The 27,733-nt window shown below is 40.2% G+C and overlaps 1 long non-coding RNA gene across 7 annotated transcripts; it reads right to left on the bottom strand.

Moving 5' to 3' along the window:
* Nucleotides 1-699: 699 nt before the first annotated feature.
* LOC144317261 (uncharacterized) lies at nucleotides 700-27,670 on the bottom strand. Of its 7 annotated transcripts, none has more exons than XR_013383211.1 (5): nucleotides 26,933-27,258; nucleotides 26,361-26,606; nucleotides 23,875-24,083; nucleotides 1,759-2,200; nucleotides 700-1,050 (listed from the first exon to the last, which is right to left on the bottom strand). It is a non-coding gene; the product is annotated as an uncharacterized LOC144317261 (long non-coding RNA). The 7 variants fall into 7 exon arrangements; XR_013383213.1 differs by having other exon boundaries at nucleotides 23,875-24,067; nucleotides 26,933-27,257; XR_013383210.1 differs by lacking the exons at nucleotides 26,361-26,606; nucleotides 26,933-27,258 and adding an exon at nucleotides 27,492-27,670.
* Nucleotides 27,671-27,733: the final 63 nt, after the last annotated feature.

Here is a 27,733-nt window from a genome sequence, read left to right on the forward strand (position 1 = left end):
GAAAAAGACAATGAATAAGTCATGGGGATAAAAGGCACAGCATAAAGAATGCAGTCAATGATATTGTAATAGCAATGTTTCAGGATAGATGGTAGTTACACTTGTGGTGACATAGCATAATGTGTAAACTTGTCAAATCACTAAGTTGTACACCTGGAACCAATGTAATATTATACGTCAACTATACTCAAATAAAAAAAAAAAAAAAAAAAGAGAATGGTTTTACCAAATGGGAATATTCTGAGAATCAAGAAAATGGATGAAAGAAACTCTTCATACAAATGTTGTGGCTTAGTTGTTGATGTTGTACAATTCTACGTAAAAACAAACATTTCATTAATCTTTTTAGAAGACATTTTATTTATTTGAGAGAGAGAGAGAGAGAGAAATAGCACCAGCAGAAGGAGAGGGAGAAGCAGACTCCCTAATCAGGGAGCTCAATGTAGGGCTCATTCCAGGAACTTGGGATCATGACCTGAGCTGAAGGCAGATGTTTAATTGACTGAGCCACCCAGGCGCCCCTCATTCATTCATCTTTCAAAACAAAATTAAGTGCCGACTATGCCTCATAGAATATGGGGCACAGAGGATACAGAAACAACTGTAATTAAGACTATATGTGTGCAAAATCACACTATCTAAACATATGGCCCCAGCTTTTGTAGATTTTATAATCATGGGGCACAGGAAAGTAAACTATTTTAAGGCATAAATAACTCTTTATTAACATTCAATTAAAGGGGCTCCATATAGTATTCAAAATATGAAATTCAGTAAGTTGCTGTACTAGTCAGGTCAGGCTGCTGTAACAGCATATCATAATTGGGTGACTTGTAAAAAAAAAAAAGAAATTGATTTCTCACAGGTCGTGAGGCTGGCAGTCCAAGATCAAAGTGCCAGTGGATTTGGTGTCTTGGAAGAGCTTGCTCCCTGGCTCATGGATGGCCATCTTCACATTACATCCTCACATGGCAGAAGGTGTGAGAAACTTTTTGGAGTCCACAGTAATTGTCAAACAATTCAGGCTTTCCTTGCCATGCATTTATCAATCTACAAGAAGAAATAAGTATGAATTGTATCACAGTGTGCCAAAAGTCATCATTATTACTGTAGAGAGCCATACCTTACATTTGCCTAACACTTTCAACACAGACCATGTCATTCCTCTGCTCAAAATCCTATCCTGTTTCTTTGCTTCATTTGGGATAAAAATCAAAGCCCTTACATTAGCCATCTGGCCTATATGATCTTCTTTTCCTCCCCTCCCTACTCCCCATCCGAGCCACCACAGCCCCCTTGCAATTTCTCAAAAACTCCAAGGGGCTCCCACTTTCGTTTGTCTGAGAGGAATGCTTTTGCTCTTCCCCACATAGCTTGTTTCTATAGGTCTCTGTTTATATGTCATTGTATCAAAGAAGACTTCACTGAACATCCTCTATGATCTACCCCAGTGGTTCTCAAAGTATAGTTCTCAGACCCACAGCATCAGCATTACCTGGGAACTTGTTAGTAATACAAATTTAAAAAAAAAAAAGAAAAGAAATACAAATTTTCATGCCCCCACCTGAGGCCTACTGAATCAGAAACTCTGGGATAGTGTACATCAATCTGTTTTGTTTTGAATCACTTTCTATTTTAACAAGTGTGTAATTCCCAGGTGATTCTGATATAAGTCACATCTGAGAGCCCCTCACCCTTTACCCCATTGCCACACTCCCCTATTCTCCACTGCCTTTGTCTGCATCTCCCAGACTCTACCTTAACTTCTTTATTGTTGGTATCCCCTCCACTGGAATGCCATCTTCAGGAGGACAGGGACTTGGTTTGGTTGCCTGCTGTATGCCTGGCACCTAGGACAGCACCTACCCACACACATGGTAAGCACTCAATAAATTTGTCAAATGAATGAGTGAACTTGTTTGTGGGAGACACTCCCAGGCCCCAGCTCTTTTTATTAGATTAAGATGTTTTATTTGTAAAAAACATGACTCCTGATCCCAGCAAGAATAAGGATTTTGCTGCAGTACTCATGAAGGCTTTGGACTTTGCCAAGGAGGGAGGCAGTGGTAGGAGAGAGATGAAAGATGTAAACTGGCAAGTGCATAGATTGTCAGCAGTGTGTGGAAAGTACTTTATCATTCCAAGTTTGTTTTTCTGAATTAATCAGCATCAGTCCTTCCTTTCAGGAAACAAAGACCAGCTGCAAAAGAACAGAAAACACAAAATCAATCTAGGTTAGCAGTTTGTTTTTGCTGTGTGTTACACTTAGGGCTCCCTGACCTTCAGAAAACATATAAGAAATGACCCAAACACATTCTCTCTTCCTTTTTTTTTTTTTCTTTTTCTTCACAGTCTCTCTTCCTGATCAACAGTGAGTTACTCGGTATTGACTCTGAGAAGAAGCCTGTTTTCTTTGAATGGGGTGAAAACGATTTTTATTCTTCAGACCTCTAAATTGTGAGGCTCACATGAGAGAATCCTTCCCTTACCACCTTCCAAAGTCCTGTAGTTCTTCATGTCTGACTTGCTCATTTGGGTTTTCAGTCAAATTTTATATTTGTACTTTGTTTTCCCAGATTAATCCAGTGTCAACCCTTCGTCTCTGGGAACACACTGATAATTCAAAAGAACATAAAACTTGCCTTTCAATTTATAATCCTTCCAGCCTGTGTTTGTTTAGGATGGTAACACTAGGAGAATTTTATTAGAAACCATGGTACCAATCTCAAAAAGACTGAGCAAAACACATGGACCTTAGTTCATCCGGTCTAATGTCTTCATTTTACAGACAAGAGACAAGATACATAGGAGTGTGACAACTGCTTCCAGCCAGTCAGAGCACCCTATAACCTAACTCTTCAGATGACGGTTTCTCTCCTGATGCTACCTGCAGTGGTCCTGATAACCTGTGTCTCCATCATCAGGAATTTATCTAAATTCTTCTTAAGGTGCGCCTGCAAATGAGCCTTGTGCTTTCAGCTGATTGTGATCTAAGGGTCCTGGGATCAAGGCCCTCCCCCGCTCTGTGCTCAGCAGGGAGTCTGCTTCTCCTCTCCTTCTGCACACATGCTCTCTCTCTCTCTCTCTCAAATAAAAAAATTAAATCTTTCAAAAAAAATAAATAAAATAAATAAACTCTTCTCAAATGCATTCATAGTTTCACATCTTGGCCATGCTGCACTATCAGGATGTATATTTACAACTATGGCAAAAAAAAAACTATCATTAGCCAAAATGGCACCAATGCTTTGTATATGACATGCATAAACTTTTTTTTAAATTTTAAAATGGAAATAACTTTATATTCTTATAGTTATGTGATAAAAAGTTGGTTACCATATGGTTGTATTTTTAAAAATCTTATTCCTGAAATGCCTGGCTGACTCAGCTAGTAGAGCATGTGACTCAAACTCAGAGTTGTGAGTTCAAGCCCCACTTTGGGCATAGAGCCTACTTTTAACAAAAATAAAAATTAAAAAATATTGAAAATCTAGGGAGTGCCTGGCTGGCTTAGTCAGTGTAATATGCAAATATTGATCTCAGGGTTGTAAGTTTGAGCCCCACATTGGGTATAGATGTTACTTTAGGGCAGCCCAGTGGCTCAGCGGTTTAGCGCCGCCTTTAGCCCAGGGCCTGATCCTGGAGACTAGGGATCAAGTCCCACGTCGGGCTCCCTGCGTGGAGCCTGCTTCTCCCTCTGCCTGTGTCTCTGCCTCTCTCTCTGTGTGTCTCTCATGAATAAATAAATAAAATCTTAAAAAAAAAAAAAAAGATGTTACTTTAAAGTAAAATCTTTTAAAAAATCTTATTCCTACTAATCATTGTTAAAATATTAGGGTATATCCTTCCAGACATTTTGAAGTACAAAAAGTGACACATGTTCTTTTCCCCCAAATTTAAACATTACAAATATGTATAAAGCACAAAATGAAAATACTCCTCCTTTTACCCCCACCCCTATGGAGGGCAAAATTCTTAGATGGCCCCAAGATTTCTTGGTGTACGCATGTTCCTGATATACAGGAATGGTAAATAGGAGGGATTTTATTCTCATAATAGTCAACCTCAACATAGATTATCTGAGTTGGACCTAATAACATGAGTCCTGTAAAATCAAAGTTTTCTCTGGCTGGTGGCAGAAGAAGAAATTAGAAGGATGAGGATTGGGCACACTTGAGGGAGGGACCACCTGACAAAGAACACAAGCAGCTCTCACTGACTGGCACTGAGGAAATGGAACCTCAGTTTTACAACTACAGGGAATGGAATTCTGCCAATAATGATTCTGGTTGCCAATTCCCATGGAGGAATGGGGTAGGGTGTAGTTTCCCCACATCACCAAGCAATTCTCAGACACCAGCTGGGGATCTGTCCTACAATTCACTTTTTTTATTCCTAAAATTTTAATTTTTTTTAGGTAATCTCTGCACCCAACAAGGAGCTTGGACACACAATCCTGAGATCAAGAGTCACATGCTATGGGGCACCTCAGTGGCTCAGCTGGTTAAGTGTCTGACTTTTGGTTTTGGCTCAGATGATGATCTTGAGGTAAGATCAGGCCCGTATTGGGCTCTGGGCTCAGTGTGGAGTCCGCTTCAGATTCTCTCTCCTTCTCCCTCTTACTCACTCTTCCTCTCAAAAAAAAAAAAAAAAAAAAAAAATGTCCAGTGTTCCACTAACTCAGCCAGCCAGGTGCCCCACCTACTTTTTTTTAATGTAAGCTCTACACCCAGTGTGGGGCTTGAATTCATAATCCTGAGATCAAGAGTTTTATGCTCTGCAGACTGAGCCACCCAAGCACCTCTCAACTCAATTCTAACACTATATATATATATATATATATATATATATATATATATATATATATATAGTATATATACTATACCCTAAGTAGCATCAGATTCCACAGGTTAGGGGCTCATTCCTCCAAGACTCTCCCCCTACCCCCTCCTTACCCCGCAACTTGAGATGCCAGTCCCAAGCCCAGGTTACCACCTCTGCTTCTGACCCACGGTTGTAGATTGGAGGGTCCAACAACCCCCACTCCCTCTTTGGGTTCGATCAATTTGCTAAAGTGGCTCACAAAACTCAGAGAAACATATTAAAGTATTGCCACTTTATTATAAAAGGATATAACACAGGAGGAAGAGTTAGACGAAAGAGATGCCCAGGGCAAGATATAAGGAAAAGGTGTGAAGCTTCCATATTTTCTCCAGGTGCACCCCTCTACCCAAATTTACATGAACTGGAAAACTCTGAAACGTGTCCTACATTTTACAGAGGCCTCATTACACAGGCACAACAGATTAAATCCTTGGCTATCAGTGATTGAATCAACCTCCAGCCCCTGTCCCTTCTCTGAAGGTCAGGGAGGTGGGAACAAAACTCAGGGCATCTGGGTGGCTCAGTCAGTTAAGCATCTGCTTTTGGCTCAGGTCACAATCCCAGGGTCCTGGTATCTAGTCGGGAGTGAGGTTCTCTGCTTACTGGGGAACCTGCTTCTCCCTCTCCCTCTGCCTGCCACTCTGCCTGCTGTGTGCTTGCTCTCTCTCTCTGTTAAAACAATAAACAAATCTTTGAAATATATATAAATAAATAAACAAATAAAAGTCCCAACCCTCAAAACACTTGGTAGGTTCTGTTGACAACCAGCCCCCACCCAGAGGTGAGGTCCGAAAGTTACCTAATTAACATAACAAAAGACATTCTTACCACTCTCCACACTTAGGAAATTCCAAGGGTTTTAGGAACCCTGTGATAGACATGGTGATGGAGACCAAATATACATATGTTACTATAAATCATAGTATTGCAGACAGCTTGAATGAGCTTGGAAATGGATTCCACGTGAGAACTCTACCTGGCTGACTATTTGATTTCGGCCTTGTGATTCCCTGCCAGAGAACCAAGGCACCCTGTGCCTGACTTCTAACCTATTGAAACCATAAAATAAAATACTAGGTGTCAGTTTAAATCCCTGAATTTGGTAATTTGTTACACAGTAATAGAAAACTAGTAAAACCCCAATCCCTCTTAGCAGGAGGTAATCACTTAACACATTTTGGAGAAACTCTTCCAGATATATTAATTTTATACTAGTCTATAAAGGGATCACTGCTATTATTTGCTAGTTGTTTTCTTCATTTAATATATTGTCAGCATCTTTCCATGTAGCACTTGTGTGTGTTTTTTTTTTTAAGATTTTATTTATTTATTCATAAGAGACATGGGAGGTGGGGAGAGAGAGACACACAGGCTCCATGCAGGAGTCCGACAGGAGAAGCAGGCTCCATGCAGGGAGTCTGACACGGGACTCGATCCCGGACTCCAGGATCATGCCCTGGGCCGAAGGCAGGCACCCAACCCCTAAGCCACCCAGAGATCCCCTATTTTTTATAGGACAAATCTGTAGTAGCTTCGTCAAAGGGTATGGTACTTAAAATTTTAGAAAAGTCTTCCAAATTGCCTTCAAAAAAAGACTGCCTTGATTCCCAGTCCCACCAAAAGTATGAGTCTCTACTTCCCCATATTATCTCCATTACCATATATTCTGACTTTTAATAACTTTCCTTGCCCATTGGTATTTCCTTTCCTTTCCTTTTTTTTTTTTTTTTGGTATTTCTTTTATATTCAACAGATTTAGATTGAAGTAACAGCCTTCACCACTGCAGTCTCCTTTTGTTTATTAAGTATTATCAAAACAGTCTAGGAATGTAACTTAATACTGATCTTTGTACTTAAGTGCACACAAACGAGGGCAAAATTACTGAAGTTGGCTTACTTGCTGATTAAGCAAGTATTGTTTCTAGATTTAAATATCTATTTTGGAAGAGTCTCAAAATTCTCCTGAGTTTGGCAGAATATCTTTTCAAATCCACTTGTATTAACTTTTATTTTTTACCTTAGAGACTCAATTTTTTTTTTTAATCTCTAATGTTTCTTACTTGAATTACTTATTTTTTAGTTCAAAAAGTATGCTTAGCCAACACTTGGAAGCAACTAAGATGTCCTTCAGACAGTGAATGTATAAATAAACCATGTTACATCCAGACAATGAAATATAATTTGCCTAAAAAGAAATGAACTATCAAGCCATGAAAGAACACAGAAGAAACTTAAATTCATATTATTGAGTGAAAGAAACCAATCTGAAAAGACTACATACCGTATGATTCTAAACTATATGACATTCTGGAAAAGGCAAAACTATAGAGGCCGTTAAAAAAATCATAGCTTGCCAGAGGTTGAGAGGAAGGAAGAATAAATAAGCAAAGCATCTGAGAGGATTTTTAGGACAGGGAAACTATTCTGTATGATAGCATCACGGTAGATATATGTCATTATACATTTGTCCAAACCCATGGAATGTGTAACACCAAGAATGAACCCTAATTAAACTGTGAGCTTTGAGTGATAATGATATGTTGATGTAAGTTCATCAGTTGCAACAAATGTACCACTCTGGTGGGGGATGCTGATATTGGGGGAAGCTGTGCATGGGAAGGGATCATATATGGGAAATCTCTGTAGCTTCTGCTCAATCTTACTGTTAACCTAAAAAACAAAGAAACAAAAACAACAATAACAGCTGCTCAAAAAAAAAAAAAAAAAAAAAGAAAAAGTCCTTAGAAATAAACATTTGGGGATCCCTGGGTGGCTCAGCAATTCAGGGCCTGCCTTTGGCCCAGGGCGTGATCCTGGAGACCTGGGATCGAGTCCTACATCGGGCTCCCAGCATGGAGCCTGCTTCTCCCTCTGCCTGTCTTTGCCTCTCCCTCTCTCTATGTCTATCATGAATAAATAAGTAAAATCTTTAAAAAGAAAAAAAAGAAATAAACATAGTCATATCACCAATGGAAGATGACACATATGTTGTGATGAACTGGGTGGGAACTTTGATGTAATCCAGGAGGGAGTCCAAATTAGTAAACCCTGTATTGTAGGACATAGCCCTTCTGGGCCTGTTGGTCAATGCTGGGTAAGTGAGTCAAGGACAGAGAGCATTCATAAAAAAAGCAAATCCTTTTATAATAGGAGAGCCTAGCTCTAAAAATAGCCACCTGTATAACTAATTATAGTATGTGTAGAGTAAAAGAAACCCAGGGTCCCTGAGGATGATGTGAGTGCTTTCCCATTCTCTGGAGGCTCTGCCTTCTTCCAGTCTCGGTAGATGATCACCATGCTGATTTGCTTTCAGCAGTAAAGCAGTCTTCTGTAGAAAAAATATTGTTTTGAGGGATCCCTGGGTGGCGCAGCGGTTTAGCGCCTGCCTTTGGCCCAGGGAGCGATCCTGGAGACCCGGGATCGAATCCCACGTCGGGCTCCCGGTGCATGGAGCCTGCTTCTCCCTCTGCCTATGTCTCTACCTCTCTCTCTCTCTCTGTGACTATCATAAATTTAAAAAGAAAAAAAAGAAAAAATATTGTTTCGAAAAAAAAATTGTTTCAATCTGTGCAGTGTCAAATGCTTTCATTTGCTCTCACTGAAATCTTTAAACAGTATTCAGGGTCCTTTATAAATCCCAAAGAGAACATGGGAGTAATCATAAGCCAGAACAAAGCAACCCATTATGCTGAGATCAGTTGTTTCATACATTCACATTTCAATAATCTTCATTTTACATAGTAAAGCTGTGCATTCTACCTGATGGAAATTCTTGTGATAAGACGGTGTTTGGATTCTCTACCAAACAGCTGTGTATGCTATCTAATGGAAATGTTTCCCCTTACTTCTAGTTGGGCATTATGGAAGAAGAAACTCTGTAGCTTTAAGACTTTAACCTTGGACTTCAAAAAATATTTTGAACAAATTAAGGCAAAAATTACCTTTATGTGGAAATTAGTGACTATAATTTAGTAGTGTTTTACAATCTCTAATCCTGTCCATTAGAAACTGGTGACAGGACCATAGTATGATACCCTACTTTTGTACCATGTTTGTGACTTTCAGCTTTGTATACTTTCCTACACTACTGTATGTATATTTTAGTTGTTTTTCAATTCAGTTATCTGTCCTTTTCTAAATTAGGGTTTTTTTTTTTATTTTAAAGATTTAATTTATTTGAGAGAGAAAGAGTGAACAAGAGAGAAAAGGAGCAGGGGGAGAGGGAGAGGCAGAAGTAGAATTCCTCATTGACTGGGGATCTCAACGCGGGGCTTAATTCCGGGACTCTAGGATCATAACATAGGGGAAAGCAGACGCTTAACCAACTGAGCTAGGTGCCCTGCAAAAACTAAGAACAGTTAAATGTGCAAAGACTTGTGGGGGTTTGGGAGTTTTGGTTTGGGGGGTTGCTTTTTTAGAGAGACTGAGAGAGAGCAACCAGTCAGATTTAACTAGAAACAAGGGGTTCACCCAGGCAGGCCCTATTGGGAACAGGGGACTTCCCCAGATACTGTTGCCCTGAAGGAATTTATAATCTAAGGATGAGACGGTCATATCAAAAGTACTTTCAACGTGGTAAATGCTATGCAAGCATTGTAAAAGGTGATGGAGAAACACAGAGGAGGGCCCTTGGCCCAGTCTGGGGAACTCAGGAAAGACTGCTAGAGGCTTTGTTACTCTCCACGGGTCTAAAAACTCATGCTTGTGCACCCTGTCCACGATCACAGAGCTCAGGAGGAGTAGAGACCTGATTCAATCCCAAATCTCTCCAGACCCAATACCATACTCTTCACACTCCTCTAGCCTCCTCTCTGCAGCACAGCACTTTGCTCATTTTTCTTGTTTAGCACTGACTTTGTCCTAACATGTGTTATATGCAACACTTCCTCTAGTCCTAGGACAGTATATGTAATTTTGCTTAAATATTGTTTCATCATGATGACATGTCAAAAATGATTTAGAAAATTATCATCTTTTTGTAACATTATCTGTGTGATTCTAAAAAGATTGTCCACTCCTTCTTAAAGACCATTGGGCAATAATGCTTAAGAAATGGTTATCAGTTTACTTATTTATAAACTGGGTATAATAACAGCATAAACCCTTAGGGTAACCATAAAGATTAATTTAGTTAACATGAATAAAACATTTAGAACAGTTTCTTTTTTTTTAATTTTTATTTACTTATGATAGTCATCACAGAGAGAGAGAGAGAGAGAGGCAGAGACACAGGCAGAGAGAGAAGCAGGCTCCATGCACTGGGAGACGATGTGGGATTCGATCCCGGGTCTCCAGGATCGCGCCCTGGGCCAAAGGCAGGCGCCAAACCGCTGGGCCACCCAGGGATTCCCTAGAACAGTTTCTTATATAGATCTGAGCTTAGTAAATGCTATGATTGCTGAATGAAGGGATGATTGATGAATGGATTGGGTGGATAGATGAAGAAATAGGGACATTTTGTTTTCCAGGAGCTCCCTCAGCCCTTACTATCTCTACTTGTTTCTTTATTTTTTTTTTAATTTTTTTTTTATTTATTTATGACAGTCACACACAGAGAGAGAGAGAGAGGCAGAGACACAGGCAGAGGGAGAAGCAGGCTCCATGCACCGGGAGCCCGACATGGGATTCGATCCCGGGTCTCCAGGATCGCGCCCTGAGCCAAAGGCAGGCGCCAAACCGCTGCGCCACCCAGGGATCCCTCTCTACTTGTTTCTAAGCCAATCTCGTTATGGGTGCAATCAACTCCTTTTTTTTTTTTTTTTTAGGTCACATGAAAATGACATTCTCTATTTGCCAAAGGGATATCAGGACAGCAATGTGTAAGGATATTCCCTGCCCTCACCAGGGCTGGGGTCAGCCTGTCACTCTGAGGCAAACCTAAAAAAATTAATAAGAGGGGTACTTGGCTTTGTTGTGTCCAAGATTGCTAATCAGAGAAACCACGAAGGAGCCGACACCGATGCAAGCCCACGAGGGTTTATTAGCAAGCTCCAGCTTGGATCCAAGTATACTCGACACAGCGGAGCAGGGATTTGAACCCCAGGACTAAGAGGCGTAGCAGCTTTACAGGGGCCAGTGGCCAATGGGATTGTAACATATGCAGAAAGTTGCAGTCATGTTGGTCCACGCAGGTGGCTGATTGAATTACATTTTACCCTATAGTATCCATTTGAACTGGCCTATTACTTTGGTCAGAATTGGCGCTCAGTTTTGGCAGGCACAAGGAGGGGTTACATAGTTATGAGCCGATTTCCGATTAGGGTGTGCCCAGCGGCTTGACTAGGGTGGGGGAGCGCCTTAAGTAATAAGCAGGTCATGTGGGGGTCATACAGGAGGTGGCGGGTGCAGCACAAAATGGAGTTAGTCCTGCTCTGCTTGTCCAGGGGTAGGGGATTTTTGTTAAATTTCCTGGGTCCCACAGCTTGTTCAATCTGTGAAGCATGTGACTCTTGATCTCAGGGTTGAGAGTTCAAGTCCTATGATGGTGTGGAGCCTATTTAAAAAAAAAATCAAGCAAGAAAACAGTGCAAGTCTGAGCTCAAGAAAGAAAAAGATCAAGGCACATTAGGTGGACTCCTGGAAAACACAAGAATTTTGGAATGATTGTAATAGGAAAAAAAAGTTTTTATGGGGCAGCCCGGGTGGCTCCGCAGTTTAGTGCCACCTTCAGCCCAGGGCGTGATCCTGGAGACCTGGGATGGAGTCCCACCTCAGGCTCCCTGCATGGAGCCTGCTTCTCCCCCTGCCTGTGTCTCTGCCCCACCCTGTGTCTCTCATAAATAAATAAAATATTAAAAAAAAAAGAAAAGTTTTTATGGTTGAGTGGTTAATTCTCAAACTGGATATGACATACATTTGTCAGTGGAAGAGATTTACTTGAGGGGAAACAGATTGCAGTCTCAGATTTCCTCTTCATTGATTCATTCATTCAACAAATGTTTATTGATCATCTACTAATGTGTCAGGCACCAGATACCATGGTAAAAAAAAAAAAAAATCAGACAAGACTCTTGTTCTCATGAAATTTACATTTTAGTAGAGGAGACAAGGCTGAAATAGTAGCCAAATAAATAGGATAATTACATGTTGTAATAAGCTCTGAGAAGGAAACAAAGAAGGGGTTATAACAGGGAACTTTTTTAGATATGATGGAGAGGATCCCTCTGAGAATGCAGTATATCAAATGACATCTGAGAAAGGAGGTGAACCAGCTGTGCTGGAGTTCTCTCCTTTACTCATGAACTCCAATGGCCATTTGTGCCATACAAAAAGTTGTGTGAGCAAAATATTCCTGTACTATTACTTCATTTTATGATGATTAACCAAGACAAAATGTATTTTTTCCAGTTTCCTATAATCCTGTCTTCTAATTCCAGTTAAGCATTCTGACCCCGAAGACTTCCAGGTTCCATTCTGCACCTCCATGCTTTTTTATATTCTTCCACAACCTGTCACACAGTGGACGTGTGCACATCTAATGAGGGTTTCTGCAGATAACTTTTGCTTCAGGTTAGGAGTCTAATAATAGATTCCTTCTGCTGGCTTGTTCTCATTTGCTTCATTTGACTGCTTAAGTTTAGTGTCAGAATAAAATATTTTCAACCATAGAAGATGTAGAAGCCAACTTAATTTTGTAGGAAACATTACTCTTTTTCTTTGTTGACCATTTAAAGACTTAAGGGATTGTTATATAGTGAGGTATATTTTGCTTCCTTTGCATTATTGTAGAGTTTTTTTGCATTTATATCATTAAAATAATGAATGTTAATGTTAATGTTAATAATGAATCTGTTGAAAGTAGCAACAGAAGTAAAACTTTAAAAAATATTTTCTCAGGATCCCTGGGTGGCGCAGCGGTTTGGCGCCTGCCTTTGGCCCAGGGCGTGATCCTGGAGACCCTGGATCAAGTCCCACGTCCGGCTCCCTGCATGGAGCCTGCTTCTCCCTCTGCCTGTGTCTCTGCCTCTCTCTCTCTCTCTGTGGCTATCATAAATAAATAAAAATTTAAAAAAAATATTAAAAAATAAGTAAAAAAATAAATAAAAAATATTTTCTCAACAGTTTTTTATACAGTGTTTTGGGTTTGTTATTTGTTTTTTTTTTTTTAAGAGGGACAGAAGGAGAGGGACAGAGAGACTCTCAAGCAGACTCTGAGCACAGAGCTTGATCCCACAACCCTGGGATCACAAACTGAGCTGAGATCAAGAGTCAGAGGCTTAATTGACTGAGCCACCCAGGTGCCCCTATGATGTTTTTAAGAAGGTTTGTGAATTTACTCTTATCATCATCGATGATGATGATGATGATAATGATAACTATTGAATTTTCACTATGTGCCAGACTCTGTGCTAAGCATTTCACATAATATTATTTTACTTAATCCATGAAGTACTATCTTAATGAACTGAAAGATGAAGGATGAAAGAACTGAAGCTCAATAATAAAATTAAGAAATTTGCCTGAGGACACCTAGTAAATGTCAAAGCCAAGAGCAATTCAGGGATATTTGACTCCAAAACCATGATTTCAATTATTCCCTACAGTAAAAATATATTATAAAACAGGAGTAAAGAAAATGTTTACATTTAACATTGGTGAGTTTGTTTCAAGTGGAACAACAGAATGACTGTAGTAAAATATATAAACATTAAGTAATTATTATAAAGAAATGATAATGCCACCAAACAATATTTGCAAAGTCCATAATAACCATTTAATTATTTGTAACCACTACAATCTTGGACAGTATAATTATTCCTGTTTTATAGATATAGTGATTGGAACACACAAAGTTTAAGAGCCATTTCCAATGTGCCAAAATACATTAATTCTATTTGCATAATTTAAGTTTTTTTTTTTTTTTAATATTCAAAATGTGTCTCTGGGTGCCTGGGTAGCCCAGTCAGTTAAGCATCTGCCTTGGGCTCAGGTAGGAATCCTGGAGTCCTGGGATCAAGTCCCATGTCAGGCTCCCTGAGGAGCCTCCCTCAGTGAGGAGTCTGTTTCTCCCCCTCTCTATATCCCTCCCACTTCCCATTCTCTCTCTTTCTCTCACTCACTCTCTCAAATAAATAAATAAATAAAATATTTTAAAAAAATATATAGGGCAGCCCTGGTGGCACAGTGGTTTAGTGCCGCCTGCAGCCTAGGGGTGATCCTGGAGACCCTGGATCGAGTCCCACATCAGGCTCTCTGCATGGTGCCTGCTTCTCCCTCCATCTGTGTCTCTGCCTCTCTCTCTCTCTCTATGAATAATAAATAAAAAATCTTTAATATATATATATATAAAATAAAATGTGTCTCTTGTCAACAGGATATAGTTAGGTCTTTTTTTTTTTAATCAATTCTGACAAACTGCTTATTAATTGGAATAGTTAGTCCATTAACATTTATTGTGATTATAGAAAAAGTTGGATTTAGGTACATCATTTTACCATTTGTTTTCTTTTTTTCATCTGCTTTTTGTTCCTCTTCTTTTGGATTATTTAAAAATTATTTAAGAATTTCTCTTTATCTAATGGCTTTTTAGCACTATCTCTTTGCATTAAGTTTTTAATGTTTGTTATAAGGGTGACACACAGAATTAATATCAGCTTTTGTACAGTGTAGAAGCTTTGCAACACCATAGGCCCAATCACCACTATAAGCTATAATTTTTACATGCACTCAATCACATACATTATGAACCTTGTAAGGCAATGTTAAAATTTTTGCTTTAAGTACTTTTATGCATTTTAAAGAAATTAGGAGAAAAGACAGTCTTTTATATGAATCATTTCCATTTTATTTCTTTCTGAAGATCTGAGTTTCCATTTGGTATTATTTCTCTTCAGCCTGAAGAATATCCTATAACATTTCTCATAGTGCAAATCTGCTGGCAACAAATTCTCTTAGTTTTTATATATATTAGAATATATATTTACACACAAACATCCAAAAACATATCTCTTTTGTTTTCATTCTTTTTTTCTCTATTTTTTTCTGACTTTATTGAGGTATGATTGTCATCTGATAAATTGTATATATTTGAAGCATTCAATTTGATAACTTCACATATGTATATACCCATGAAGCCATCATCATAATCAAGAAAACAAATATATTCATCACCCCCTAAGGTTTCCTCACACCTCTTTGTAATCTCTCTTCTCTGTCCTTTGTCTCTGTTCCTATCCCCTAGCAACTATTAATGTGTTTTCTGTTGCTACAGATTAATTTGTATGTTCTAGAGTTTTATATCAATGAAGAATGATTCAGCATGTATTCTTTTTTGTATTGCTCCTTCAATCAGCACCATTATTTTGAATGTCATTCATGTTGTTTCATATATCAAGAGTTCAGGGATCCCTGGGTGGCGCAGCGGTTTAGCGCCTGCCTTTGGCCCAGGGCACGATCCTGGAGACCCGGGATCGAATCCCACGTCGGGCTTCCAGTGCATGGAGCCTGCTTCTCCCTCTGCCTGTGTTTCTGCCTCTCTCTCTCTCTCTCTGAGTGTGACTATCATAAATAAAAAAAAAAAAAAAAAAAAAAAAAGAGTTCATTCTTCTTTACTGCTAAGTAGTTTTCTATTGTATGGATTTATCATAATTTGTTTATTCAAACTGTGGATGGATATTTGGCTTGTTTTCAGTTTTTAGTAGTTATAAATGAAGCTGCTATGAGTGTCTGGCCCCAAGTGTGTGTATGGACATGTGCCTTCATTTCTCTTGGGTAAACACCTAGTTGTAGAAAGGACAGTCATATGATAAATACGTGTTTAACTTTTTAAGAGTTAAAAACAATTGCCAAACTGTTTTCCTAAGAGAATGTATACCATTTCACATGCTCATCAGCTGTGTGTGAGTCCCAAATGCCTGCCAAAAGTTGGTATTTTCAGTCTTTTAAATTTTAGCCATTTTGGTAGGTATGTAGTGGTGTCTCATTATGATTTTGTCACCTTCATTCATAAAGGATATTTTCACTAGATATAGAACTCTAGTTTGACAGCTTTGATTATTTTTTCTTTTCTTTTTAAGATTTTATTTATTAATGAGAGACACACAGAGAGAGACAGAGACCCAGGCAAATGAGAAGCAGGGTCCTTGCAGGGAGCCTGATGTGGGACTCCATCCCTGGACCCCGGGATGATGACCTGGGCCAGACAGATGCTCAACCACTGAGTCACCCAGGTGCCCCTGATTATTTTTTCTTTCAGAACTTTAAGATGGTGTTCCTCTACTTCCTTGCCTCCACCTTTCTGATGAGATGTCCACCATCATTCCAGTAGTTGCTCCCCCATATGTGTTCCCCTATCTTTCTCTGAGACATTCAGTGTTTGCGGTTTTTTTTTTTTTTCAAGATCTACTCATTTATTTATTTTGATGGGGGAGGGGCAGAAGGAGACAGCTATAGAATCACATGGAAACTCCCTGCTGAGCATGGCACTGAACTTGCAATTCAATCTCAGGCTCCAGAGATCATGACCTGAGCCGGAATCAAGAGTCAGAGGCCTAACCAACTGAGCTGCCCAGGTGCCCCTGTTTGTTTGCTTTTAATCTTTGGTCTCCAGCAGTTTGACTATGATGCATCTAAGAAAGGTGTTTTTTGTTTTTAAGGTATTTATTTATTTATTTATTTATTTAGGTTTTTATTTTTTAAGTAATCTTTATACACAACATCAGGCTTGAATTTACAACCCCGAGATCAAGAATTGTATGCTCCACTGACTGAGCCAGCCAGGCGTTCCTGAGAAAGGTCTTATTATCTTGCTCGGGTTTTACTGAGTGGATTGATCTGTCCTTCACCAAAATATTCACTCATTATTTCTCCATAACATACTAATTAATGTAGACAAAAATTTTTGTTAAGTAGTTCTGCCTACAGGGACCTGCAGGGAGCCTGCTTCTCCCTCTGCCTATGTCTCTGCCTCTCTCTGTGTGTCTCTCATGAATAAATAAATAACATCTTTTTAAAAAAAAGTAGTTCTACCTACAGCTTTCACTTGCCTTCTGTAACTAAAATTAATCTGTTGATGCCTGACAGTGAAAACCATCCTTCCACAAAAATATTTTTAAAAACCTTTTTGAGTCAATTAATCAATGATAGCACATAGTGCATCATTCATTTTTTCTTGAAACAACAAATTTTATAAGAAACTTAAAAAGGACCAGAGTGAATATGTATTCACATATTCATTTAATAAATAAATAAGTAAATATTTATTTATTTATATATAGTGCAAAAAGGTTATTTTATTAAAGCACAAGAACAGGACCCATGGTCAGAAAGAGCTGCTGCCTTAAATATTTATTGTACAGATACCATTTTAGATTCTAAGGATAGAATAATGAACAAAACAGACAAAATAATAATAGAGAATTTAAGAAACATTAAAAATATAACTTAACTTTTTTATCTTTATAACAACTCTTTAAATAATATTTTTTCCATTATACAGATGAGGAAATTGAAACTCAAAGAGGTTGAGTAATAGGTCTAAGGTCACATTGCTAGTAAATATAAGAGCTAAGCTTTAAACCTAGCTAGTCTGGCCCTAGAATGTGCACTTTTAATTCCTACTACTTTTCCCCTGAAGGCAAAAAACAGGCCCATAGGATGGACAGCCTTTGTCTTTAGCCATAGGAGCACTGAACAAACCACTCAGTTATTTTGATACTTTTCATCATCTGTAAAATTTTTGGGACTCACTAGATGAAGACTAAACTCTCTTCCTAAATAAATAAATAAATAAATAAATAAATAAATAAATAAACTCTCTTCCAGCTTGGAGTGTTTATTATTGTAGATGTTTTTAGTAAAGACTGGTACAAGTTAACTGGAGTTGATGGAAATAATACAGTACTATTAAAAAAAAAAAAAGAACTGTAGTAGTTATTCTGCAGTGGCAGATATACAATTCTTTGAGAGAATTGTCAGTAGTTTTTATTCACCTGATGGCTTCCACATTCTTTTTTCATTTTGAGTTAGTGTGTTTTAAAACAATAAAAAAAAGATAATCTAATCTCTTACTATCGTGGTTCCCCAGTGATTGAAACTGGTTTCTCTTTTCACTGATGATTGTGTAACTTGCTGTTTCTGTAATAATCAAGACATATTAAGTAGCTAAGTGTTTTTATTTTTTATTTTTTTAAGATTTTATTTATTTGACAGGAAGAGAGAGCATAAGCAGGGGGAGCGGCAGACAGGAGAGGGAGAAGCAGACTCCCCACTAAACAGGGAGCCCAAAGCCTGATGCGAGGCTCAATCCCAGGATTCCGGGATCATGACCTGAGCCGAAGGCAGACACTTAACCAACTGAGCCACCCAGGTGCCCAATAGTTAGGTGTTTTTTAAAAATAGGTCTGCAGGGACACCTGGGTGGCTCAGCATTTGAGCCTCTGCCTTTGGATCAGGACTTGATCCCAGGAGTCCAGGATTGAGTCATGCATTGGGCTCCCTGCAGGGAGCCTGCTTCTCCCTCTGCTTGTGTCTCTGCCTCTGTGTGTGTGTGTGTGTCTCTCATGAATAAATACATAAAATATTTTTAAAAATAAATAAAATATAGGTCTGCAAAGTTCTTGCAGCAAAAGATATACCAAAAGCAGATGGTACTAAATTGATGCAGCCACTGTGAAAAACAGTATGGAGTTTCCTCAAAAAAGTGAAAATAGAACTACCCTATGATTTAGTAATTGTACTACTGGGTATTTACCTCCCCCCCAAAAAAACCCAAAGCACTAATTCAAAGGGATACAAGCACTTCTATGTTTATTGAAGTATTATTTACAATAGCCAAACTATGGAAGCAGCCCAAGTGTCCATCAATAGATGAATGGATAAAGAAGATGTGGTATATATATACAATTATATACAATGGAATATTACTCAGCCATAAAAAGAATGAAATATTGCCATTTGCAACAACATGGATGAAGCTAGAAAGTATGATGCTAAGTGAAGTAACTCAGTCAGAAAAAGACAAATACCACATGATCTCACTCATATATGGAATTTAAGAAACAAAACAAATGAGCAAAGGAAAGAAAGAGAGAGAAACCAAGAAACTGACTCTTAACTATTGACAACAAACTGATGGTCCCCTACCTCAGGGGAGGTAGGTGAAGGGATGGGGGAAATAGGGGATGGGGATCAAAAGGGTACACTTAACATGATGCAAAAAATAAAGTGATTAAAAAAATTTTTTAAAGATTTGTATTTATTCATTTGAGAGAAGAGAGTGAGCAAGAGCACAAGCAAGGGGGAGGGTCAGAGAAAGAGGGAGAAGCACACTCCCTGCCAAGCAGGAAGCCTTACAACAGGCTTGATCCCAGAATTCTGGGATCATGACCTGGACCCTGGGATGATGACCCAAGCCAAAGGCAGATGTCTTAACCAACTGAGCCACCCAGGCACTCCTAAAGAAAATTTTTTTTAAAGCAACAACACCAACCACAAAAAGCAGATGGTATTAGAAAAACAGAGATAACATAGCAATAATTTAAAAGACACTATAAAATTTTTTTAAAGCAGGCAGGACATTTAATCTTAGAAAGTACAAGGATGTGACAGGGCTTTAGAATTAGGTGATGATTTATGCTGCCTTTAGTTTTTAAAAAATCCTAAAGAAAAACTGTTTTCTTCAACATTTCTAATTTCCCAATTATTTAAAACATGGCATCTTTAAGATTCTGAAAAAAGGGCCTATGAGAAAAATTAATAAGCAAACCTAAAATGCAGGGATATTAAACACAGAGCTGAAAGCAAGGTAATTGTGGCATTTTCTTGGAAAAGAAACTTCATCCTATGACAAGATTCCAGTTAGCAAAGACTCTCAAATAAGAAAAAATAAAATAACAAGCAACAATTAAGATTTATTGAATGCTTACCAGGTGCCGAGGCACTGGGGTAAGGAGTTTTACATTGATTGACTTATTTAATCTTCACCACAATCCTCTGGGGCAGATATTATTTATTATTGTCTGCACTTTATAGATATGAAATTTGAGGCTTAGAGAGGTTAGATCACTTGCCAAACATCCGCTTGCTAGCCATGGGAGAGCCAACAGGGATTTGAGTGAAGGCTTTCTGACTTCAGAGCTACCTCACTGAAAGTGCTATGCATTATAGACGATGGGTAAAAATGAACAAAAAGGAAAAAAACAAACAATTCCCTGACAATCACTGTTCTAACTTGGTGAAAAACAAACAAACAAACATTTTCTTATCTCATTTACATAGCAGTCTTATGGGGTGAGTGTTATCATCTTTATTTTTTTATGGATGAGAAAGACGAAACTTAAAGAATCCGAATAACTTGCCCAGAGCCACACATTCAGTTAGGATATATGCCAGACTGGAACTCACATCTTTCTGTTTCTGAAGCCCCAATTTTCTACACAGGTTCCTCAGGGGCCTCAGTGAATGCCGAATAGTTTTATCTTGCTCTCTGCTCCTATCTGTAGAGAAGCAAACTCTTTCTCCCACCTTGTTTTCTAAGGCAATCACCCAAAACACCCCTCTCCCCGAATAGCTTCTTCCTTCACTGGCTGATTCCTAACCAACCAGGGTGAGCAAGTTTTCCTGCTGATGCCTTCTTCTCCTCCCCAAGTCTGAGTCCCTCAGGAGTGCTCTAAAGCGCCTTAGGTTTTCCTGGTTCCAGCATTCATGCTTCCCTGGAGTCAACAGTGTTAGTCTTCCCTCTCCCTTCCTGTCCAGGGCTCTATCGCACACATTATCCAAGCCCTATTGTTTTTATCTTCTTAGTGTCTAGCTAAGTGCCTGGCACACAGTTTACACTCAGTGAATGCTTGATGGATGGATGAATGAATAAAATCTGACCTCTGAAGTCCTCTAGAATTCCCAGCATATAAGGAATGCCATAATTCAAAAGTCCCTGCCACTTACAGAATATATACATGGTGTGTGACATATGTAATTGGTGAATCTATATAGTTCTAATAATTCAATGAAATGGACCAAGTAGTACTCATTAAGATGAATAATGACACAGGTAAATTTCTCTACATTTTGAACAGATATTTCTTGTTTTTTTTTTTTTTTTTGAAAGCGTTAAAGATTATTTTCTAATTATAATGAGCATTAACATTTGTAAAAGTAGTCTGCATCTTCAGATACATTATCTCATTTAATCCTTATAATCAGGGAAGCCTGAGTGGCTTAGCGGTTGAGTGCCTGCCTTCAGGCCAGGGCGTGATCCTGGGGTCGTGGGATAGAGTCCCACATCGGGCTCCCTGGGTGGAGCCTGCTTCTCCCTCTGCCTGTGTGTCTCTGCCTCTTTCTCTCTGTGTCTCTCATGAATAAATAAATAAAATCTTAAAAAAAAATCCTTACGATCCGTTCTGTGAAATAGGTATTCTTAGATATTTATAATCATAGCATAATGAGCCCAAGAGTGATGTGGTCAAGATCATACAACTAATAAATAAAATTGCTAGGAATAGACTCCAGCTCTTTATGTTCTTGGCACTATGTTACCTATGAAGACAGAAGTCCTGAAAGTGAACATTGCCTATAAAATGCAGATTCATAAAAAATAGTGAGGGAGGGAAAATTATTCTTTCTTTTCTACTGAATAAGAGAGCATTTATTCCGTCAGGCACTGGTCTTAGAATCATGACAGGAGTTGTAGAAATATCTTTAGTTAATTTCCTGGCATAATCTTCACTTTCTTTAAACTGATTTAAAAAAAAGAGTAACATTTCTCTGCATAACATCTGTATAATGTCTCACTATGTACATGTATTAGCTATTTCAAAATTCTTACAAATAAAAATACTCTAATAAGTTTATTTTCTTTACGGAGTCAAGTTAGTCTCATAACGCATACGAACTGAGGGCAGGTATTCTCCAAAAAGCCTCTAGAAACACCATCTTTACTAGATAATTGAGTGCCCCCTTATCTTTTCACATTGTCGCATATTAGAATTGTGAGACAAGTACTAAATATAATGAACAGACTCATGGAGCACATGCACTGAGAAACCAAAAATTGCTGGCTATCATTCATCTGTAAGCAGCAGATCAAAGACTGAGTCCATCCTGGATTTTCTGAATCCAACGCTACTGCTATTTTCATTTTCCAGATTGCCTAGACCTGCCAGTGTAAAAGTTACTACCAGCACTCTAGTCAGATTACCTGGCGTCCAGTGTTGCTTTGGTGGGCCCTAAAGCACTCATAAAATCTCCAAGATGTACTAAGTGAAAGAAGCAATGTGATATATTGTATTTTATAATTTTGTGCAAAATGTTGAAACTTTTTTTAAAAGATTTTTATTTATGTACTTGAAAGAGAGGGCTAGAGTAAGAGAGAGAGGGCATGAGCAGGAGGGGGAAGGGTAGACGAAGAAGCAAATGCCCGGCTGAGCAGGGAGCCTAACGCAGGACTCCATCCCAGGACCCTGGGATCACCACCTGAGCTGAAGGCAGGCACTTAACTTACTGAGCCATCCAGGTGCCTAAGAAGTGAAACTTTTAAAAAGAATATATGTCTGCATTTGCTTATTATGCATCAACTATCAGCTGCCTACAGGTTCCCCATCTGTAAAATGTTGGTGATGGGATTTCGTTACATATTGCAAATACCAGAACACTGCCTGGCATACTGAAGAGCCATTTTACTTGGATTCTCAATCCAAATAATTCTTGACTTCATCATATTCTAAAATCCCTCTTTAAAGATCATTTTCAACGGTCATAGGCAAGATGAAAATGCGGCAGGCCACAGCAAAATGTAATTACCTAAAGCTGCTTGAAATTAGGCCCAATAGCAGAGTGATTAGCCAATACTGAAAGATGTTTGGTGAAACGCAATAATGGATACTAAAGAACCATTGCAGTTCACCCTTTTACTAATAACTAAAAACCTTTTTTTCCCCCTAAAAGGGGTCATGCAGATGTTTCCTACCATGTATTTTAACAGTTTGCTACTCTAAATAGTATGAACAACTTTAAGGAAAATCTTAAAATACGACCTTAGATTACAACCCAAAAATGCATCTACAAGTCTCAACAATGTTACTGTTAAAACCATTTTAAGTTACTAAAAGGCATGCCATATCTCCTAGAAAACCGTGGTGGGGGAAACTGCTGTAGGATTATGTTCAAAACACAGGTGGCTAGGGAATAGCGCTTTTTAAAAACAGAGTATTTCCTTCAGCGCCCTCTGAAAAGAGGCTACGCCGAGGTGACGACAGCAGACCCCCACCCTGGGCCACGTGGGGTTTTCCGTCTCCTACGCGCTTTCTTCCGCAGTCCGAGGACCCAAGAAAGTGACCTCAAGTTGGGGGCGTGTTCGGGGGCGGGCCGGGGTGGCCTCGGTGCCGCGGAGACGGAACCCGCGGGTCCCGGCCCGCCTACAGGTGTCCCCGCGCACCGGCCGCGCGGGGCGCCCGGTCCGGGAGCAGGCGCGGGCTCCGGGCCGCCCGGTGTCCGCCTCGCCGCCGGGGGCCCCGGAGAACCCGCAGCGCCGCCCGCGACCCCGCCTCCGAACCTGGGCGTGCCCGAGCCGCGCGACTCCCCGGGCCCGCATCCGCGTCGCGCCGGCCCGACCGGGACAAGAAGGGGACTTCTGCCCCGAGCCGAGGCTTGTGGCTAGGGCCTAAACTTAATTAACAGTATGACTCGAGATACCCCCACCCCTCAAAAGTCTGGGCCATTATCACGACACGAATAAGAGCACCTAGTCAGTGGGGCCAAGGAGGTTACTTATAGATCAAGGAGTTAGGTATAATTTTGCTTTTCCTTAATTTCTTTTTTTTTTTTTCTTTTGTTAAGATTGTATATATTCATGAGGGGCACAGAGAGGCAAAGAAATAGGCAGAAGGAGAAGCAGGCTCCTTTCGGGGAGCCAGATGTGGGACTCGATCTGGGGACCCCTGGATCACGATCTGAGCCAAAGGCAGATGCTCAACCAATGAGCCACCCAGGCCTCCCAGTTTAGGTTCTATTTTTAAAAAGGATTCTCTATAAGATATTTATAAAGTGTATACTCACCTGCAAGCCCAGACGTTGGGGAAAACTTGCTTACAGTCTGGGATGGCTTTGGAGGCACACTTCTTTAATTTTCCTTTCTTTCTTGGGCATAATAATGAAAGTCCCGCTGTCTTTATCTGCTCCTGGAACACTCTTGGACCATTCTGTTACTTTATGTGGAATGCTGGATTATTTTTTTCACCATTCAAAAGAGCTGTAAGGAGGAAGTACTAGAAAAATTAAAAGGTGAGATTTGAATCAGGAATTGTAGTTTTTATAAGCTCTGGAAATGTTTGTGCATATCTATTAAAGAATCCGAGTGTGCAACATAAAACATATCTATAAAAATTACTGTTAGAATTATAGTAGGTCTATTTTCAAATAGAATAATTCAACTGAAAGTACACATTTCAATTATTGCAATTTTAGGATTGTATAAAAGTACATAAGTTTGCAATGTCACATTTTAATGAATTGTGCAGATTTCACAGAGGTTACTTTTTCCCTTTGATTTTATTAAATGGAAATCATCTTTGATACTTTTACTCTTACCAACAAACACTTTCATTTTGACTCTTCTTAGATTAGATGTGAACTACAATTTTGGATGCCATGTAAAGCTTTCAAGTACTCAACTTTCAGTCTTAAGTCTTTGCTTCCTTCCCTCATGTCACTATTTCTTCACATTTTCAAAAATTTCCTATTCCTGTTGAAATATTTATATGACCTAGTATTATCTCCAATAATGTTCAAACCTAAACCATTTGAGATTTGCTTAAGAAAGTATGGAAAAAGGATGCCTTGGTGGCTCAGCAGTTGTTGAGTGTCTGCCTTTGGTTTGGGGCGTAATTCTAGAGTCCAGGGATGGAGTTCCTTTCTCCGGCTTCCTTCATGGAACCTGCTTCTCCCTCTGCCTCTGTCTCTGCCTCTCTTTCTCTGTCTTTTATGAATAAATAAAATCTTAAAAAGAAAAAAAGGTATGGAAAGTAATAAATCTAGTATGGCATCCTAATCTTAGTCTGACATAGCACACCATGCAGTTCATATTACTATGATTACAAATATGACAGACTATGGGAATCTAGTTCCAAGAGAATAGTCATTAATATCTCCAAGGAAATAAAAAAGAGCAGAGGTATCTGCATTGTTCTATTGGTAGTGAACAATCTTAATTGGTATTTCTCACATTTTTATTTTATTACAAATATTGACAAGCATATCAAGATGATTTTATTCCACACATATGATTGGGTAAGGGCACTAGGAAAATACAACGTGAAAAAATAATTTATGAAAGGAAAGAAGCTAGAAAAATAGACATAGAGAATGCTTTTTTGCTGTTAAAAGATATATTAATTTCTAGGGAAACTTTATATGGCCTAAGTTCTTTCATGAAAACTCTCAAAATTAGAAAGAGAAGGCTAGAAACCTACTAATGAAGAAATTAAAAAACCTTATTTTTAGAAGCTTATATCTACAAAGAGTGGTAAAACAAGAAGATATAGGAAGGCTCGTTCAGAAGACTTTTTTTTAAACTTTTTTTTATAATGCTTTTTTTTTTTTTAAGATTTTATTTATTTATTCATGAGAGACAGAGAGAGAGGCCGAGACAGGCAGAGGGAGAAGCAGGCTCCATGCAGGGAGCCTGATGTGGGACTCGATCCTGCGTCCCCAGGATCACGCCCTGGGCTGAAGGCAGGGCTAAACCACTGAGCCACCCGGGCTGCCCAGAAGACTTATTTCATTTACAAAGTAAAAAAGGGATTTGGGGTTGTGAGAAGTAACTGAAAGCTAGGACTAGAACTATATTCTACAATGAAATAAAAAGTAAGCACCATACAAGTTTGCCTTTAACTGCTTCCCAGTTGTTTTATATATTAGTTTTCCCCTTCCAATTTGATCGTGGGTTCCTCTCCAAAGGAGAATTTATTTTGCACATGCCACAGAACTCGCTTAGCGCTGGACACATAGTAGGTTTCAAGCATTTGTTAACAGATTGGCTGGAGGAGTTGCAGTGATGTTCCACACATGGAAGAGACATACTGATATAGTAACTAGCTCATTAAAAATAAAAGTTCCTTCTTGAAAGTATTTCTCAGTCTGCCCTGATTGCCAACCAAAAAGGCCTCATCCGGTTTCGCCCTAAATTTATGCTCAAATGGAGTTAAAATCCATTTAACAGAAAATGAACTAATTTATTTAAATGGGCTAGGCCACCTTTAAGAAGCAGTGATTCGCAGCAAGTGTTGGGGATAGGAAATTGGGTGGATAAGCTTGCTGAAGCCGTAGATCTTAGTTTCTACTTGAGATCATGCGGAAAGACTGAATTTGAAAAATTCTTTTTAGGTTGCTCATGCTAGCAATCAAATGAGTGTACACTGTAGAAAAAATGTACCACGAGAGTAGACACACATAGGGTCTTTCTATAACGTAATGAAACTAGAGTTAAAAGGCAGACTGTGGGATTGAAATCTATTCTGAACTGAAGAACTAGACGTCTGGAGTACCATATGGGGTGAACGTGTGACTCGGGCTTCGGTAAAAGCAGCGGGCTCGGACTGGAACAAGCCAAAAGGCTAGCCCAAGAGCACATTCGTCCGGGTCACGGCCACCGAGTTGAAACCCTTGCGGATTCTCCGGCTGTGAAGGCGGCCCCTCGGGTCCCTCGCTGCCCTGGGAGCCCGGGCCTTGTACTCTCCAGCCCCGAGAGGAAGAGAAGGCAGGGGCGAGGGAGGAGCCAGCCCAGGGCGGACCTGCGACGAGCGGAGGAAGCGGCTCAAAGGGGCAGTCCTGGACCTTGGAGAGGACCAGGTTAAGAACTGGAGGTATACTGCGGAGGGAAGGCGTACTCCAATCGCCACACCATCTTTGCAGTTAAACCAGGAACCGTAGAGGGCAGATTCAGTACTTCCCCGCAGGGCCGCCTCCTCGCCCCCCCGCCCGCCCCTTCAGCTGGAGCTGAGAGTAATTCATACAAAGGAGGACTCGCTTCAGCCTCGGGGAATCCCAGGGACCGTCGTTAAACTCTCACTAACATAGAACGAGCGGAAAGCTCGTCCCCGCCTCCCCACCCACTCACTCTCGCCGTCATCGGGGTCAAGAGGAGCATGCGCGAGGAGATGTGCGCTCTTTAGTGGGCTGAGCGCACATCGCCCACGGTCCCCGAGCAGTAGGGGGAGGGGATGGCGACCGAACCGGTGCCTGATGGAGTTGGCGCGGGGTAAACTGGGAAAGTGGTGTCGTGTGCTGGCTCCGCCCTCTTCCCCGAGGGTGGGGGAGGACCGTATATAAGTGCCGTAGCCGCCTTGAACGTTCTTTTTCGCAACGGGTTTGCCGCCAGAACACAGGTGAGTGCCGGGTGTGGCTCCCGCGGGCCTGGCCTCTTTGAGCTGCCAGCGGCCCTCGCGTGCCTTTTACAACGGCCGCGCCACCGAGCCACTTTACGATGTTCTTGACCCCGAATTTCGGATTGTGAGTGGGTGGGAAGGTTCCAGGCCTTGCGCCTTTTTTTAGGACTCCTTTTGCCTCGTGGTTGGTTTGAGGCCTGGCTTGGGTGTTGTGGCGGCCGCGTGCGAATTCCGCCGCACCTTCTTGCCTGCCCTCGTACAGTGGTTTAAGTCTCCAGACGTTTGACCTACCAAAAGAAGGCCGCTCTGGTTTTCTCCGTCGAGATGGTTGAGCGGAGGTTGGTCAGGACTTGAACGGGGTGGGCTTTTCCGCGGTCGTCGCGTTCTTGGGGTGTGGGGCCGCCGCGAGGCGCGGAGGGCGGCGACGAGGCCCGCTCGTCCCGGCGCACATGTCCGACGAGGCGGGGAAGGCCCACGAGCCGTGGGCGCCGCGTCGGACGCGGGAGAGTCCCGTGGAGTGGGCCGGGCGGCTC

This window comes from Canis aureus, chromosome 7 (assembly GCF_053574225.1).
Source record: "Canis aureus isolate CA01 chromosome 7, VMU_Caureus_v.1.0, whole genome shotgun sequence".
NCBI classification, from domain to species: domain Eukaryota; kingdom Metazoa; phylum Chordata; class Mammalia; order Carnivora; family Canidae; genus Canis; species Canis aureus.